The sequence below is a fragment of the Callithrix jacchus genome, chromosome 5 (assembly GCF_049354715.1).
Source record: "Callithrix jacchus isolate 240 chromosome 5, calJac240_pri, whole genome shotgun sequence".
Lineage (NCBI taxonomy): Eukaryota > Metazoa > Chordata > Mammalia > Primates > Cebidae > Callithrix > Callithrix jacchus.
The window spans coordinates 57410969-57429024 of NC_133506.1; the positions used below are offsets into that span (position 1 = coordinate 57410969).

Below are 18056 nucleotides of genomic sequence, written 5' to 3' on the forward strand. Positions count from 1 at the left end.
ATGATGATGATAGTGGTGAAGGTGATGATGATGATGGTGTTGATGGTGATGGTGGTGGTGATGGTGGTGATGATAGTGGTGAAGGTGATTGTGGTGATAAGGTGTGATGGTGAGGAAGTTGGTGGTGATAGTGATGATGATGGTAGTGATAGTGATGATGGTGTTGATGGTTAAAGTGATGATGGCAGTGATGAAGGTGAATAATGTGATGATGATGAAGGTGATAGTGATGATGGTGGTAGAGGAAGAGAAAGCTGCAGCCACCTTGTGGTACTTCCTATGAGTCATCTAAATTACAAACATCTTTGTTTTAATCCTCTGAGGAATTTTCATGCAGTAGGTGCCATACCACTTTATAGATGAGGAGACCAAGAATTAAGAAGATCAAAACTTGCCCAGAGATACACTAAAACATGGCAGGAGGAGGACTTGAATTCAGAGCTCTTTATATCCCAAACCCATGCTTATAATAGTTGATATGGTATCTTCATCATGAATTTGTATATTTTGAACCCACTGAATTGCTAAATCTCTTGGTGTCCACTGAAATATTTGGTAGCACAGGAATACATTTCTGTTGCCAGTTCATGTACACACTTTAGAAAATACGACATGCTATTCTCTGCTAAGTAAATTTTATGCCCAAGGATGACTCTACTGATAAATACCATGTAGTAAAACCACACAGTGGGGTGGCTTTCTTTACGTGTCAAAGGCATGTTTTATTGAGATTGGAAGAGACGATGTGTTTCAGATAGATGAGGAGCTGCTGGAGGAAGCAAAGTCACTAATGACTATTAGTTTGTTTGCCGCCACTAAACAGGTCAGCCTGTTATCCTTTTACATTATTTCCTACCAGATGTCTGAAGGAACAGACTCCCTGGGAAACCACCTCATTGTCCACCACAGCTTGAGAGTCATGGCTGTTTCGTGCCCACTTTCCCCTGAAGCACAGCAGCATCCCCTCCTATGCTGTCTTCAGAAGCCATCCCCATTGCCACCGTGTCAAGTGCAGGTGTCTGGTGGGTAGCTGGGTTCATGGATAACTGGTATGGCTTGAGATGAGTATTGGCTCTTGAATATTAAGAAGATGGATAAAATTATACATACAATTAAATGGATCAATGATGATGGAGAGGGAGGTGGGAATTAAATCAGAGAGACTCCCAGGAAGTGTCATTACAGGGTCACAGGTCTCACCTAAGGAGGTGGAATTCCCGTCATGTTATTCCCTACGCTGAGCCATCTGCCCTGTTAGGAGAGTCTATGTACGCATGTGTTCATATTTCTAATATTGACATCATTAACTTATTTGGAATTAACCAGCATGAAAACACGGTAGAAAAGAAGTCTTGATAAGAAATAGTAAGCCAGTACCAAACAAGAGACCCAGGTCACATTTAATCCAATTGTAGTGCTATCTAGAAGCAGGGAGATCCTTTAATGTGAAGGCCTTTTCATCCACAGCCTTTTTCCAGCTTAGTCTGTGAGGAGCCATGAAATTGTGTAATAATACTGGGCCATGTGCCTTGTAAGAACCGGCTTACCCCTCCTCCTTAGACCATGAAACGAAGTTAAGTTTTCTGAGTGTTGACAGCTGAAGCATGGGGTTTCTTCAAGAATGGTGTTTAAAGGTCAGGTCGTCTTTCCAAACCTCACTCCTTTTCTGGGACTCTTTGGCCCCTTTCTTTATCCCATCACCACAGCTATAACATTTGTGTTTATGGCATGAGTTGTGGCACGCTCCACAACAGATTGTGAGTTGGCGATTTTTTTTCTTTTCATCCCTCCTTCATTCCTGCACCCCATGACTTTAAAATCTATCTTTACAGGCCAGACACATTGGCTCATGCCTGTAATCCCAGCACTTTGGGAGGCCAAGGCAATTGAATCAGTTGAGGCCAGGAGTTCCAGACCAGTCTTGGCGACATGATGAAAACCCATCTCTTCTAAAAATAGAAAAAATTAGCTGGGCATGGGGGTGCACGCCTGTAGTTCCAGCTCCTTAGAAAGCTGAGGCACAAGAATTGCTTGAACTTGGGAGGCAGAATGAGCCAAGATCACACAAGTATACTCCAGCCTGGGCAACAGAGTAAGACTCTGTGTCAAAGACAAATTACAACCAAAAAAAACCACAACTATAATAACACCAAAATGCAGAATGATAGATCGAGTCTCTAGCTCTTGCCCCAACACCAAGCTCACTCTTGAGACTGTTACTGAGCCCTGGCAACGGACAAGGCACTGTTCTCAGAGCTTCACATAAAGATCTCGGTTAATACTCACCCAAACTGAAGGGCTGGACTGTTTTTATCTCTGATTTACCAGAGGGGAAACTGAGGCAAATAGGAAGTTAAGTGACTTGCCCAAGATGGCAAGGCAGAAAATGGAGCCAGAATTTAATTCCAGAGTTGACTCCCACCTGCCGTGCTCCAAGGCATCGCTCTTACACCGTCAGCTGCCTAATTGATTCACCATGTCCAACTGAACACCTGACCTACATCCAGCACCATCTCACACTCCCCGCCCGCTTCCCCAGAGTTAACAGCCGCTCTGTCCTCCCTCTGCTCTGCTCAGAACCCTGGAGCTCTTCCTCCCACTGTCGTGCTCAGAACCCTGGAGCTCTTCTTGTTCTTGATGCCTCTCTTCACTCACATCCCATGTCCAATTTGCCTCCAGATTTTGTCACCTGTACCTTCGGAACAGATCTGGAAGAGGCCGCCTCTCCCACCGCCACAGTGTGCCCTGAGCCCAGCCGCCATCCCTGTCATTGCTGCAGCCCCTCACGGTCTTCCCTGCTTCTGCCCTTGACTCCTTCTGTAGGCCGTGCAGCAAGAGCAAGGGGTTCCTCTGGAATGTCAGATAGCTGCTGCTCAGAACTGGCAGACATGTCATTCCTTCTCACCAGGGCGGAAGTCAGAGCCGTTGTGAGGTCTTCCTGGGTATAACCTGCTCCCATTTCCTATGACCTTCCTCCTGTCTTGCTCCACACCTGCCATCCTGGTCTTCTTACTGCCACTCAGCCATGCCAGCCAAGCTCCCGGCTCAGCGCCTCTGCCTCCCTGGGCATTCTTGGTCTCTTCTGGCTGGAATGCTTTTGCCTCAATACCTGTGTGGCTTGTCCGCTCACTCCCTCCAGGCCTCTGCTCCAGTGCCACCCTGTCAGAGAAGGTCTTGCTGACGCTTATGGAAAACCATGTCTATGAGAACAGCACCAGTGGCCCCTGTGCTAAGGAGAACATGCACAAGACAGGGCAGTGATGGGGGGTTCAGGAGTAACACAGGTGGAGATTTTACATAAGCCAGTCAATGTTCCAGGGAAGGAAACATTTTCAGCAAAGACCTCCACAAATGTTTGTTCTCAGGTAAATTAAGTAAGCCACTATTTCACACCTACTGTGTGCCTCAGGGTATGCAGGGTCCTTCGAGCATGTTAATGGATAGCATTCACTCACCAGGCTGCCCACCTTGCTCACCTGGTGGCCGCGGGGCCTCCTACTTGTCTCCTCATCTCTGCTCTTGGCCCATCCAGTGCAGAGGTTCTGCAGTCCAAAGAGAGGTCTGAAGACAAAACCATGGTCCAGGACCAGTAAGTTTAAAAAACAAGGTAGAGGAAAATGTGCATAGCTGCTACCGTTTAAGAAGGGAGAAGAGAGAGAAAGAGAGTGAGAGTGTGTGTGTGTGTGTGTGTGTGTGTGTGTGTGTTTCCTTATTTTAAAAAAGATACAATAAATGTAAAAAATGAACAAATATGGGGAAGGAAGGGGCCAGGATAGAGGGGATAGGAATAGAAGCTGAACATCTCAGAATAGACCTCAATGGATTTAACTTTGAAAGAATTTTACAAAGTTACCTTTTACAATACATTAATAAAGCAATCCCTGAAAATCAAAAGCAAAATGGAATCAATGAGTCTGTCAAGTTGGTGACATTGCTACACAGGTGGGAATTATTTTAAGTGACTTTAAGACATGATAATTTTACTATATATTCCTGGTAGGATGTCATCCAAGATCAAAAAGAAAAATCATAACTACTTTCAGTAATCATGTTATTTGTGATATATTGTTCTTGCTATTTTGAGACTATTGTTTGTGTCTTATGGTATAAAGCAAATGAATAAGAATTGAACAGAGTTATTGGTATGGGAGATAGGAAATACAGATGTGAAATCAATGAGGTTACATTAAAAACCTTGTAGTCCTCAATTTTGTTTTAGATATTAATGTGAACTCCTGATATATGGTATCTTTTTAAAAACAAAAAGTATTTCCTAGCTCTGTCCACTATAAGGAAATAAGAGACCAGCCCAATAGCACTGAACACCTAAGCCCCCAGGCTATGGTCTCTAAAGACCATTTCCTACCAAGAGGAATCAGTGCTTCTTAGAGAAAATTTCATTCCATGTAGGAAATATACAAGATGAGACCAAAACACTTTGTCACACCAGCAGGCAGATGAGCACAAAGAGACTGCACCAACAGAACCCCCAATCAACTCGAAGATCCTCCCACCAGTCAAAATGGAACTGTTTCCGTGTAGCAACTGTAATAAATGGAAATCGATCTAGTAGGTTAGATTCATCAGGATTATTTACGAATAAATATATCTCATGGGTCACCCTTGAGGAAGCTAGGTAACCAACTCATTATTTCGAAAACAGGAAAATAAGGCAAAAGAACTCAGCGTTTTCCTGACATTTCTGTATGCCCCATGCCTCAGGGTAATGTGATGGGAAGTTGCACTTCATAGAAGTTTTCCACCTGATAGAGGTGATGAAGTATTTCTATTTTGTGATCTTTAATGAAATTATGGGTCTAGACAATGATCACTAGTAGCTGCTAACCTCCAATAAATTAATAAATAAAAGAGAGAGAGTGACAATAAGAGAGACCAAGAAAAAGAGAGAAAACAGACATTGTCTGCTTTCTAACAAAAGCACCCACCACCTGTGAAGTATTTGCCTCCCCCCGTTGCTCTTGACCCTGACCTGGCCTCTGGGTCTCACCACCATGTGTAGGGAAACAGATTAAATTTCACCATAGGAAGAAGCCAGCAAAATCCAGTCCTGGTTTCCTCAACATGCAAATCACAAGAAGATAGAAAGAGGGGGAGGAACCTCTAGATTCAAGGGTTCTAAGAGAACAATCAGCTGGTGGCAGTGTGTAGCCCACCTTCAGAATCCACTTCTTATGCAGAGTTCCTGAGGGGAGAGCAGAGGAAACGGACTGCTTCCCAAGGCTCTACCTTTCCTGCACTAATGGCCTCATGTGGGAGTCCTGCAGGCTTGGCTCAGCTCCCAGCCTCTGCACTTCACTTCTGTGTGGCCTTGGCTCAGACACCTCACCTCTCTGTGCCTCTGATTCCTCATTTGTAAGCCAGGCATGATGATTTTACCTGCCTCATAATATGGTTATAAAGATCATTGAGATCATGTGAGGAAAGTCATTCGCAAGTACCTGGCATGCAATGAGGTATTAAATGGGAGCTATTGCCAACATCAACTTCACCCCATCACCACTATCAACCCACCATCATCACCACCATAATCATCACCATCACCATCACCATCATACCATCATCGGCATCATCATCACCATCATTATCACCATCACCACCATCATACTATCATCATCATCACCACCATCATCACCATCACCATCACTCTCACACCATTGTCAGCATCACCATCACTATCATCACCCTCACCATCATCATCACCACCATCATACTATCATCAGCATCATCACCATCATCACCATCACCTTCACACCATCGGCAGCATCACCATCACTGTCATCACCCTCACCATAATCACCACCATCATACTATCAGCATCATCTCCATCATCACCACCACCATCATCACCATCACTACCACCATCACCATCACCATCATACCATCGTCAGCATCACCATCATCACCACCATCATACTATCATCAGCATCATCTCCATCATCACCATCATCACCATCATACCATTGTCAGCATCACTATCACCATCACCATCATCACCACTATCACCACCATCACTACCATTATCGCCATCACTATCATCCTCACCATCATCACCATCACTACCACCATCACCATCACCATCATACCATCGTCAGCATCACCATCATCACCACCATCATACTATCATCAGCATCATCTCCATCATCACCATCATCACCATCATACCATTGTCAGCATCACTATCACCATCACCATCATCACCACTATCATCACCATCACTACCATTATCGCCATCACTATCATCCTCACCATCATCAGCATCATCACCATCACTACCACCATCACCATCACCATGATACCATCGTCAGCATCACCATCATCACCACCATCATACTATCATCAGCATCATCTCCATCATCACCATCATCACGATCATACCATTGTCAGCATCACTATCACTATCACCATCACCACCATCACTATCATCACCATTATCACCATCACCATCACCATTATCACCATCATCATCACCACTATCACTATCACCATTATCACCATCACTATCACCCTCACCATCATGATCACTACCACCATCATAACCATCAGCAGCAGCAGCATGATAACTATCACCATTATCACCATCACTACTGCTTCCATCATCACCACCATCATCGCCACTAATTTCACCATCACCACTACAGCAGAAGAGGGTGCAACTGAGCAATTCTGGGCCCAAAGGGAGATGTACTTATTTACAAAAGTTGGATTTTCTTGAAACTGCTTGAGGTTGCAACTTGTGTTGCATAACACGGGATGGTGGCCAGGCTCAGGGCACACCATGGCAGTGGGAGAGGTGGCCTCTTCTAGATCTGTTCAGAAGCTGCAGTTGACAAAATCTGGAGACAAATCAGATGTAGGATGTGAGCAGAGAGGCATCAAGGTTCTGAGCAGAGCAGTGGGAGGACAGAGCGGCCGTTAACTCTGGGGAAGCCAGCGGGGAGTGTGAGATGGTGCTGGAGGGAGGTCAGCTGGATGTGACCAGTTTGAGAATCAAGGAGGCAGCTGAGCACTTCAGAGCGATGCGTTGGAGCACTGCAGGCGGGAGTCAGCTCTGGAGCTAGGCCGCCTGGTTCCAATTCTGGCTCCATTTTCTACCTTGTAATCTTGGGCAAGCCACTTAACTTCTTCTTTGCCTCAGTTTTCCCCCTCAGCTTCCACCACCTGCCACACTCCACCTGTCCCCCGGCATCCAGAAGGTCAGCACACACCTCCCAGAGCCTCTGTCATCTAGCCCAGGGCCACCACGTCCCAGCGACCCCAGGACCTGGCCAGCCCAGGTTGCCTCGTTTCTGCTACTGGCGAGGTGGGGCTGGGCTGACAGGAGCCCCGGGAAATCCACGGTGGCCCTGCCTCCCGGGTATGCCCCTCGTGGGGGGGTCAACAGACACCCCCAAGTGCTCCGGAGAGACACTAAAATGAACACGATCCCCCTTCCTCACCCACTAAGCTCTTCCCTCAAAGCCAGAATCCACCCGCAGGGAGGCCCTGCAGAGCTGCCAGAGCAGGCGGCACCGCCTTCACTCCAAAGTCATTTACTTCTGCTTCCGGGTGCCCTTTCTGGCCCCTGGGTATCTTGCTCTTGGTCCCACGTCCTGAGTCTGGGAGTGGCAGGAGCTTGCGGACTGCTCACCTCCACTCCTCTACCCGGACGCCCTGCTTGTTAATGGTGCAGGAACCTGGGGCTGTTAGGAAATTGAAATGTCAGTCACAAGGGCTCCTGGAGCGGGGTTGAAGCCGAGCTCTGCAGGCCTCGAGGGCAGGGAACGGGAAGAACTGGAAAAGGGGCCGGGGTCTCGCCCCTCTTGGAGGTGCTGGCCACTCTCAGCTCTTTGGGGGGCTTTTGTGAATGGAGTTTGCTTAAAATCAATGTTCCCAGCCCCTTCACGGGCCTCACACTGGCGTCTGTCCCTGGTAGACCAGGTGGCCAGAGCTTCCTTTCTGTGGCTGCCCTGACAGTGCCTGGCACTGGGAACGGATGGGCCCTGCACCTGAGGATAAATGAAAGTGAAATTTCAATTAAAGGGATGAATCACGGTGATGGGTCCTTGTGGTGATCAGCGAAGACCTGGCTCACTTCCAGGCTGAATTCCAATCAAGGAGCAGCCATTTCTTTGTAAAATGTTGTCCATTTTAGCAAGCAGTGAAGTCTCGAGGGAAGACCCCAGGCCTCTGCTCCAATCCCTGCACCTGCGGAGGCCGTACCCGCTCCAGGATGGGTGAAGCCCTTGGCCATGGCCAAGCCTGACACCCCGAATGCGGCGCTCCCTGACCTTTCATTAATACCAGCTTTTCACTAGCTCTGCCCTTGCCATGCTTCACCTGAACCATGCACAGGTCCCTGTCCTCATCAAATTTTGATGCCTAACAAAGCAGGTGTCTGGCAGACCACAGTGCAGCCCCCTCCCCTCAGGACCCCAGGCCCACCCTGCAGCCCCCTCCCCCTCAGGACCCCAGGCCCACCCTGCAGCCCCCTCCCCTCAGGACCCCAGGCCCACCCTGTAGCCCTCACATGGTCCCTCCAGGCTCCTGGGCTGGGTGGGGGTACAGTGATTCCTTTGCAGCTCTCCACCCCTGCAGTGGGACTCCCAGCATAATGGGAGAAGGTGTCACTGGCACATGGTGTGCCTGATTCCAAATCCTCCACTCCCTCCAGCATTTGCCTTCATTCCCACAGAGGCCGAGGGCCTCATGGCTTCCAGATGGCTGTGAGATGCAGCACAGGCACCCAACAGGCAGGACCGGCTGGGAGCCTCGGGCCTGCGCAGGAGTGGCTGGAGCCTGTCTTTGTCCACTTCTGCCTTCCAACTCCTTTGGCCGGGGAACCGCCTCACCCACTCATCCTGCAGGTTGGGTGGATGCTGCTGCCAACCCAGGCCTGGCAGATGTGCCCTTTTCAATCTCCAACCATGGCAGCTGCTTCAAGGCTGGGATAAGGGCCAATGAGCATCAGCCCAGGACATCCGATAGAGCTGTCTTAAAGAGCCACCTTCCCTACTGAGGCAGGGAGCGGGTGAGTCAGAGCAGGGGCACTGGGGCCAGGACAGCTGGGTTCTGGATCCCAGCTCAAGGGCTTGAGAGCTGTGTGATCTTGGGTGAGTGACTCAGCCTCCCTGTGCTACAGTTTCCTTGTCTATATCAGGCAAGGGCCGTATGTGAATGGCCCTGTCTGTATTAACAGCACTGCCTTGTGGGGTTGTGGTGATAAGTGGGTTGATGGATGTAATATGCATAGTGTATTCGTCCATTTTCACACTGCTATAAAGATACTACCCAAGACTAGATCGTTTATAAAGGAAAGAATTTTAATTGACTCACAGTTCCACAGGGCTGGGGAGGCCACAAGAAACTTACAATCAGGGCGGAAGGTGAAGGGGAAGCAGGGACCTTCTTCACATGGAGGCAGGAGAGAGTGCCAGCAGGGGAAACACCAGACACTTCTGAAACCATCAGATCTCATGAGACTCACTCACTACCATGAGAACAGCATGGGGGAACAGCTCCATCCTGGAGCGGGTACGGCCTCCGCAGGTGCAGGGATTTGAGCAGAGGCCTGGGGTCTTCCCTCGAGACTTCACTGCTCGCTAAAATGGACAACATTTTACAAAGAAATGGCTGCTCCTCGATTGGAATTCAGCCTGAAAGTGAACCAGGTCTTCGCTGATCACCACAAGGACCCATCACCATGAGCCTCCCACCAGGGCTCCCCGTCAACACCTGGGGATTGCAATGCAAGATGAGATTTGGGTGGGGACACAGAGCCCAAGCATATCACCTGGGGTACTGCCTGGCACTGTGAACTAGTTCTGGAAGCATCAGGTGTCATTACCGTCATCACTGGTTCTACGCCACCTACTTCTGTGCCTCTGACACTGATGCTATTACTAGTACTGTCATGATTGTACTGTCCGCCTCTTGCTGTTACCCCTGGGGCTGCTATGCTGATGGGATGTAAGCACAGAAGTGTGAGGCACCAGAAGGGGAGAGTACCTGCATGTCTGAGGGGAGGGTTGCAGGAGTGCTGAGAGCCCCATCAGAATGGACACCCTCACAATGGACTGAGTGTGGTACCCAGCCCCCGTGAATGAATGAGCACAGTACTCAGCCTGCTTGATCCAGCCATGCCTGAAACCCACACACTCCAGAATAGGAGCCAGCACATTGCCTTTTTGCTTGAGCCAGTTACAGAGGGATTTCTGGTGCTTCCAATGGACGAGACCTAGATATGCTACTGTGTAGTAAAAGCCTACATTAAATCCTTTTATTCTTGTGGTCTGGGACCTCTAGGCCGGACATACAGATATTTCTTGTCCCTTGTCCCTTGTTTCATTCAATCATCTACTCTGGATTGCAGAGCGCTTTCTCTGTGTCTACTAGTGTGCAAGGCTCTCTGGGGAGACATAAAAATAGTACTCAAGCATTATTACTGATTAAACCAATACTCAGCACACATTTAGTGACAAGGCATGGTACTCAGGCCTCATTATTGGCAACACAAAAAGCCCAGATTTATTCACAAAGATCAGTACTCAGCTCTCATTTACTGACAAAGCTCAGTATTCACCCAGCATTACTAAGCAGAGTACTCAGCCTTCATTACTGACTGAGCACAGTACCCAGGCCCCATGATTGAGCACAGTACTCAGCTGACTGAGCACAGTACCCAGACCCTATGACTGACTGAGCACAGTACTGAGCCCTCATAACTGACGGAGCACAGTACTCAGCCCTCATGACTGACCAAGCACAGCACTCAGCCCCCATAAGTGACTGAACACAGCACTCAGCCATCATTATTGAATTACAGACTGCAGGTCCTCAGTTGCCATCCTCTTATACTCTTGGCAACAGCTCTGCAGGCTGGACATAAAAATCCCATTTCCAGAGGAGGAGATAAAACCGTTTCCCAAGGTGAAGAGCCAGTGAGAAGGTGCCCCCTCCTCCGCATCTCTGAGCACTGCCTGGAGGCACAGGGTGGCCAGAGTGGGAGACGGCCATTCTGGCAGGGCTCCCTCCCATTGGCCCAGCATGGGTCACATGTCCTTCCTGGGCCAATCACAGTGCCCAGGGAGCTGAACTCTCATTGGTCCATGTGGGGTCCCACGGCTGTCCTGGGGCCAGGTGGATGAGTCCCCCCACGCAGTTCAGCAGAGCAAGGGTGGGCCGGGCGACTTCCAAAGACTGGCAGAAGTGGGTCTCCACAGGCAAAGCCAGGGCTGATGGCAGCCTCCTTCTCAGGCGACTCTAGCCTCATGGCTTCCTGACTGCCCCTAAATGCCCTCCTTTGCTGTCCCTTGCCCCTCACTCAGCTTCCTCTCCTTCTGGGTCTGGGCCTGGGGCCTGGGGTCTGGGGTCTGGCCTCCATCTTTTCTGCTGGACACTGGCCTCTTTGGGCTCCCACCACCCCTGCACCTGTGCTCCAGCTCAGCCAGAGTCTAAGCTTCCTGCACCTTCCAGCCCTGCCCCCTTATCCCCAGCGGTGCAGCACAGATACAGGGGCCAACAGGTCCCATTAGAGGAAAGAAGTTGCCTATGACAAGATCTTCCAGAGACAAGTGGGGATGTGTGCATTAAATATCAGTGAAGCAGGTTTTCTGATGAGACTCCTGACTTCTCATGTTGTAAGCGGGAAATGACAGGGACTAGTCAGGGTAGTTCGTGGGCAACCTCTGAGGGCGAACACGCAGAGATTCAGGGTGTCGCTGTGTGCTGCCCATCCCGCAATCCCAGCCTCACGGGCTGAACAACAAAGAGCCTGTCTCGGCTTCGGACCCGGCTTTAGTCGTGTGGCTCCCTGACAGGCAGGGCTACTCCTTGCTCTCGTTGGAGGAGAAGCTGCCTCCGCTCTGGCTTCTGTGCCGTGACAGCCCTTGTTAACCATGGAGTTCACAGAGCTCCTTGGACACCTCAGATCTGCCCTAGACGGTTTTCAGAGAATCGCTCCCTCTTCGAGCAGCTGTCCAGGCACCGCTGGAGGCTGGTGCTGCGTTGTCACAGACCCACTTCCTGAGCTTACAACCCAGTGGGTGAGACAGGAAGAAGGCAGCTAAGGAAACAAGAAATAGTGTTTGCTTTTATCTTCTTTTGCTTTTTCTTTTTTTTAGAGAGATGTGAGCTCAGTGTGGTGCCCAGGCTGGTCTTGAACTCCTGGCCTCAAGTAATCCTCCACCTCAGCCTCCTGAGCATCTGGGTCTACAGGCATGTGCCACCATGCCCAACTAAGTTACTCTTTTATTTGTTTGTTTTTTTATTTTCTGCAGAGAAGGGGTCTTGCTATGTTGCCCAGGCTGGTCTTGAACTCCTGGCCTCAAGTAGTCCTCCTGCCTCGGCCTCCCAAAGTGCAGGGATTACAGGTGTGAGCCACTGTGCTGGCCAGTGTTCTTAATAAAAACTAAATTTTTTTACAAACTGGCCATGGCAAGGGCTAGGACGACAATTCCACTGGGTGTGATAGCCCCTGCTAGTGCAGCCAGGTCCCCTGGGAGCCAGCCACCCAGCCCCTGCCATCACCACGTCCACTTGCTTTGCTAATGATTCACAGCTGGACACCCCCCAAAGGATGCAGTGGTGCTGAGGGCAGGGCTGTGCTGGGCGATGCCTGGGAGGAGCCCAGCCCTGGGCCATCCCACAGAGGCAGCCTCCTGGCCTCAAGGCTCAGTTCATACACCAGGGCTTCCGGTGGGGTGAGGCTGAAAGTGGACCCAGGCCGAGACACCCCTTGTCACTACCGCTTATTCTGGAGGCTCTCCCTAGTCAATCACTCATACGAGAATCCCTGTCTTGGGTTCTGCTTATAGGGACCCCAACCCAAGACACAGGGATTAGAGGTCCAGGCGGCCTCTCTGTGGCTGAGGCCCAGCCCTGAGCTCCACAGTCAGGTCACCCTCTGGTCAGCTCTCTCCTGCCAGGCGCTGTGTTAAGAGCTACCCAGACAGCACCAGGTCAGGCAGAGGCTTCAACCTGCTGCACCTGCAAACTCTGACAGTCCCAAGTGGAAAGGATCCTGCCAGACGGACCTTGGCTGCTCACAGGCTGGGGAGGAAGGCTGGCTGGTTGAGTGATCCAGGGGCTCCAGGTCTTAACCAGGCTCTGGCATTGCAAGGAAGGGCTCCCACTGTGTTTTCCACTCGATTCGTTCTTGACTCCAGTTTCACGTTGGAGAAAGAAGCTGATCAGCCCAGCTTAGCTCCCAGGCCTGCCCATCAGCTACAGGGAGGGTGGGGCACCTCAGCTGTATTCCTGGGACTACTCACCGTGGGAGAACAAGGACTCCCCCATAGTAAACAGGCCTTTGTTTCCAGAAAAGCCAGGAGAGTCTCCCACAATCCCACACCAAAAATTCAGGAGGTGCCTCTCTCTCTTAATTTGGTACAACCTAAAGGGCATGTTCGAGAAGGAGCTAACTCACAGTTCCCCACCGGGCAAATCTGTAAGAACACATTCATGCCTTTCGTTAGCACTCATATGACTTTGAGGGGCTCCTTGTCATTGCTAAGACTCAAAGTATGTGTGAGCAGTTCCGTGTGACAGTGTCAATGCTACACAACCAGTGACTTTTCACATCACATTCTGGGCTTTTCTGCTCATTACGAGAACCTAACTGAAAGTAATTGAAGGCTGAATTTCATCATGCATGAAAAGTATTTCAGAAAAGGCAAGAAATACAAACATCTTTAAGCCTCTTAAGTAATGCTCAAGAATCAAGGAAGATTTGGGGGAAAACAAGTAAGAACACTTGCTCGGCCCCACATTGGTCCCATTAATTTGGTAAGAACAGGTTTCACGTCGATGAACCTTGCTGGTCACCCAGCACCGTGGCAGGGGCTTTGGAATTGCACTTTGCAGTAAGCTAGAAGAATCTCACGCTGGACACGGTTACAATTTCATCATCGCTTTCCAATGAAGTGAGTTCTAGTCTAGGACTTTAGAGAGAGACTTCTAAAAGTATAGGGGGTGGGGCCTGGCTCAGTGGCCCATGCCTGTAATCCCAGCACTTAGGGAGGCCGAAGCAGGAAGGTCATATGGGGCCAAGAGTTCCAGACCAGACTGGCCAACACTGTGGAATTCCATCTCTACAACGAATTTTAAATCGGCCAGGTGCAGTGGTACACAGTCTGGTCTCAGGTACTCTGGAGGCCAAGGTGGGAGGATGACTTCAGCCCAGGAGTTCAAGGCTGCAGTGAGTCGTGACCATGCACTCTATCCTGGGCGACAGAGAAAGACCCTGTCTCAAAAATCATGGGGCTTCAGCATCCTGGCCTTCTCACTCCAACCAGCTCTACAAATGCGCCCCCAAAGCTGCATTTGGAGTGAGAAGTCCAGGATGCTCGTCTGTGGAGCATCCAGGGGCACAGGGGAGACACTCAGAGCCTGTGAACGGCAGGGAGGGAACCCTTCTGCCCCCGTCCTGCTTTCAGGGGCTACTTAGGCGGGCAGCGTGACACTGAGACAGGAGCTGGGAACTCCGTCTGGGTTGTCACTGACTCGTGAACCTTCGTCAAGTCCCTCAGCCCCTCTGGGCCTCAGTCCCTCCCACTTCAGAAGGGGCTGGATGAGAAGGTCAGGTCAGGCTGACAGTCTGGGATTTTTTCAATGGTCCCTTAAGGAATCCAGGCTGAGGGTGGAGGTTCCTGGGCCTCCTCTTCTATGCCTGCTTCAGGTGAATGAAGAGGCTTCTGAGGCTGTGCTGAGGACACGTAAGCCAAGATCGCAGCACTGCACGCCATCCTAGAGGACAGAGTGAGACCCTGTCTTGAAAAGAAAGAAAAAGGAAAAAAAAAGAAAGAAAATTTCCCATCTCAGCAGGCCAAGTGCAAGCCCTCCTGCCTGCGTCCTGTGCCTTCCGGATGGGGCGGACAGCTGAGGAGCCTGCTGTCACCATTCAAAGCTTTTATTCCATGGAGAGGGGAATTGCTCCAGGCAGCTCAGAACTCCCAACTGCAAAGGCGAGGGCCTGTGATCTGTTTTCCTGGGAACGTCTCCGGGCTTCATATCATAGGAGAAAGCTGAAACACTTCAACGAAGAGTTACATCCTGCTGGAAGAACTTGATCCGGAAGATTTTAAAAGTGTCTTTAAATGCCAGGACAGGAACCAAGGGAGGCTTGATGAGCGGCCGGGCAGAGCCTGTGAAAGCCGAATGGCCACCCCCTTCCATTCTGAAAGGGTACCCTGCTGTGGTGCGTGGGGGAGGATTTGTGTGTATTGTGTTCTGTGTGTTCGTGCGTATGTGTATTCGTGTGTGTTTGTGTGTATACTGAATGTGTACATTGTGCACTGTGTGCCTGTATGTGCATGTATGTATTTGTGTGTGCTTATGTGTGTATTGTATGTTGTGTGTGTATTTGTGTATGGCATTTGTGTATATATTTGTGTATTGAGTATATGGTGTGTGTTGTGTACTGTGTATGCATGTTTGTGTTTGTGTCATGTGTACATGTTTGTGTGTGTGCAGGGTGTCTGTGTGTATTGTGTATTTGTGTGTGTTTATGTATGTTTGTGTATTTAGTGTATGTTGTGTGTATGTGTGTTTATGTATGTATGGTATATTTATGTGTTGTGTGTACATATGTGTGTGTGTATTAAGTGGGTATGTGTGTTGTTTGTGTATGTGTGTATGTTTGTGTGTGTGTGTGTGTGTGTGTGTGTGTGTAGCATGTGCTTGTGTAGTGTGTGTGGCGGCACTTCTCTGAGGGCTGATGAGTTCGGATGCTTGCTTTGGCGTTGGGTGAGAAGGGCACCCAGAGCACACAGCAGGCCCTCAACGGGCTGAGTGACACTGGGTTGAGGAGAACGCATGGAGCCAGGTCCAGTCTTCTGGAGGCAGGAGGTGGGCACAAGTGATGGGTCTTCAGCAGCCCAAAGGACAGGCAATGCAGGTTCACTGTGCGTTGTTGCTACAGTTTTGGGTGAATCAATCCCTCTTTCGTAGGGAAATTTAATGATGAGACTGCTGAAAATAATCCACCACCTATTTAAAGAGAAAGTTTTTTCAAGGAAATCTCATTCAGTTTTGGCCATCAGGCCACATTTGCTTATTCTCTAGGCCAGTTTGGGGCCTCCTCTGAAACACGGCAGGGGGCTGGCGGCTGTGTGCGGGCTCTTAGCATCGGCTCTCAAAATGCTCTGAATTCTCCCACGGTTTGCCATATTAAGAAGAAATACTGTGCTAGTGCATTCGCCAGATCAGGTGAGAGCCATTTCCCCTTGATTTGTGTCTGGCAAATGAGAAAAACACCACAGAAGCCCACAGTAGGCCATGAATAGACAGCACAGACGCACCGCTGCCATGCCCACGGGCTCAGGAGGCCGTGGAGACCCACGTTGTCACCCATGTGTTGTTAGAGGACAGAACAGATGGCGGAAGGTTAGTGTAAAGTGATGTCTACATTAAAATAACTTATGGGGCTCAGCGATAGTGTTCACCCGGGGACTTCCACCTGGCAGGCCGGCTCTTGTCCTCAGAAAAGCTGGATGACATGAAAACTTCTGGCGGAGTCTCCCCCAGGGAGGGGATTTGCCTGATTTCAAATGAACTTGAAACTGGAGAAAAGTCACCCTGTGTGGTTTTGAATCGCAGACACCTTGGAGGTGGAGACCCTAAGCTTTCAAGGGAGGAAGCTGGGGAGCGAGAGTGTCACACCCAGATTCCAGGGAAGGGAGGGACCCACCTACCGGAATACCCTGCACTGGAGCACCCACCAGCCAGAGCCGTCCCCCTGCACGGTCAGTGAGGTTCAGCCCACAGATGGACACGAACACTCTCAGAATTAGGGTTTTTCCCACCAGTGATACACCCCCTTAAGTTGTACATCAGGATATGGATTTCGGAGCAGAGCAAGGTCTGGGAGAGCCCATGGGGCACTGGGCAAGGAAGGCCTTGGAGAAAGTCGGGGTCAGAGAGAATCAATTTGGTCTCAACAGCTGCCTCACACAGCACTGGACACACACACACCATGCACACAAATGCACATTCTGACATGTACGCATGACACACAGTACACACATGCACACACACACACGGTACACACATGCTGTCCTCGGAATGTGATCTCTTAGCCTTTCTCCTACCCCCGAGGAGCAAGCCATCAGAGGCGACAGGGAGGGAGGCTCTTCCCTCTATCTAGACGTTACCACATATACCCTGGTGTCACGGGTGGAAGAGACGCATTTTGCCCACGGAAGGGCCGCAGGAGTCACACTGCTAGTGACGTTGGGTAGTAGAGGGAGGGGTGACTAAGACCAAGTCGGAGGCTTTTCCCAGCTACTGTTGAGGGGCCCAGACCCAGCCTTCCCTCCGCCGCTGTCTCCAAAGCCCTGCTTGGTGTGTGCAACTCAGGGCACAGCTGGGAAGAGCCTACCTGATCATGGGAAAGTAGGGAGGTGCATGTGGGCGGAACGAAGACGCACCTCACAGTCTGCACACGTGTGCACAGGAGAGTGTGTGTGTGTGTGCCCACACACCACAGGCCTGCAGACCTCCTCTCCTGGCCGTGTCTCCCAGCACATGAGCAGCCCCACACTGCACTGACCCCCATGGCACCTGTGTGATGGAAACAGCATCTCCCTCTTCCTATAGGGAAAACAGCTGTTTTCTGTTGCGACATGAGACAGTCTTGGGGTGGCCGGTGTGCCGGACACCATCCTCCTATGCAGAGGAGCAGTTCTGGGGTGCAGATGCTAAATGCTGGCTGAGGAAAGATGTTCTCCACCAGGCTGAACTCTCCACAAACTGCAGTTTATCTGGGGGATGGCTTGCTTTCTCTGGTGCAAATTGAACTGGAAAGGGCACTCTATCAAACCTGTTTGTTGCCTGTATGAAGGCTAGCCTGTGACTGTCATTGTGCTGCAGAGATGAGGTGCCTGCTGAGGAGCCAGCCCTCAGTTTCTGAGATAAGTTCTACTCAGCCGCCATGCACCGCTCACCTGTGGTAGTCTGGGCCAGCGATCACCAGGCCCCCACTTCACCACAAGAGGTTTTGCTTCAGCTGAGTGAAAGGCAGGTCTGATTCTTTAGGCTACCAGTGTCCTTTCTGTTCCCAG

The 18056-nt window shown here is 50.2% G+C and overlaps 1 protein-coding gene across 2 annotated transcripts in view; it reads left to right on the forward strand.

Moving 5' to 3' along the window:
• The window catches only part of CDH4 (cadherin 4), a 667678-nt gene that overhangs the window by 549223 nt on the left and 100399 nt on the right, over positions 1–18056 (forward strand). The window lies entirely within an intron of this gene.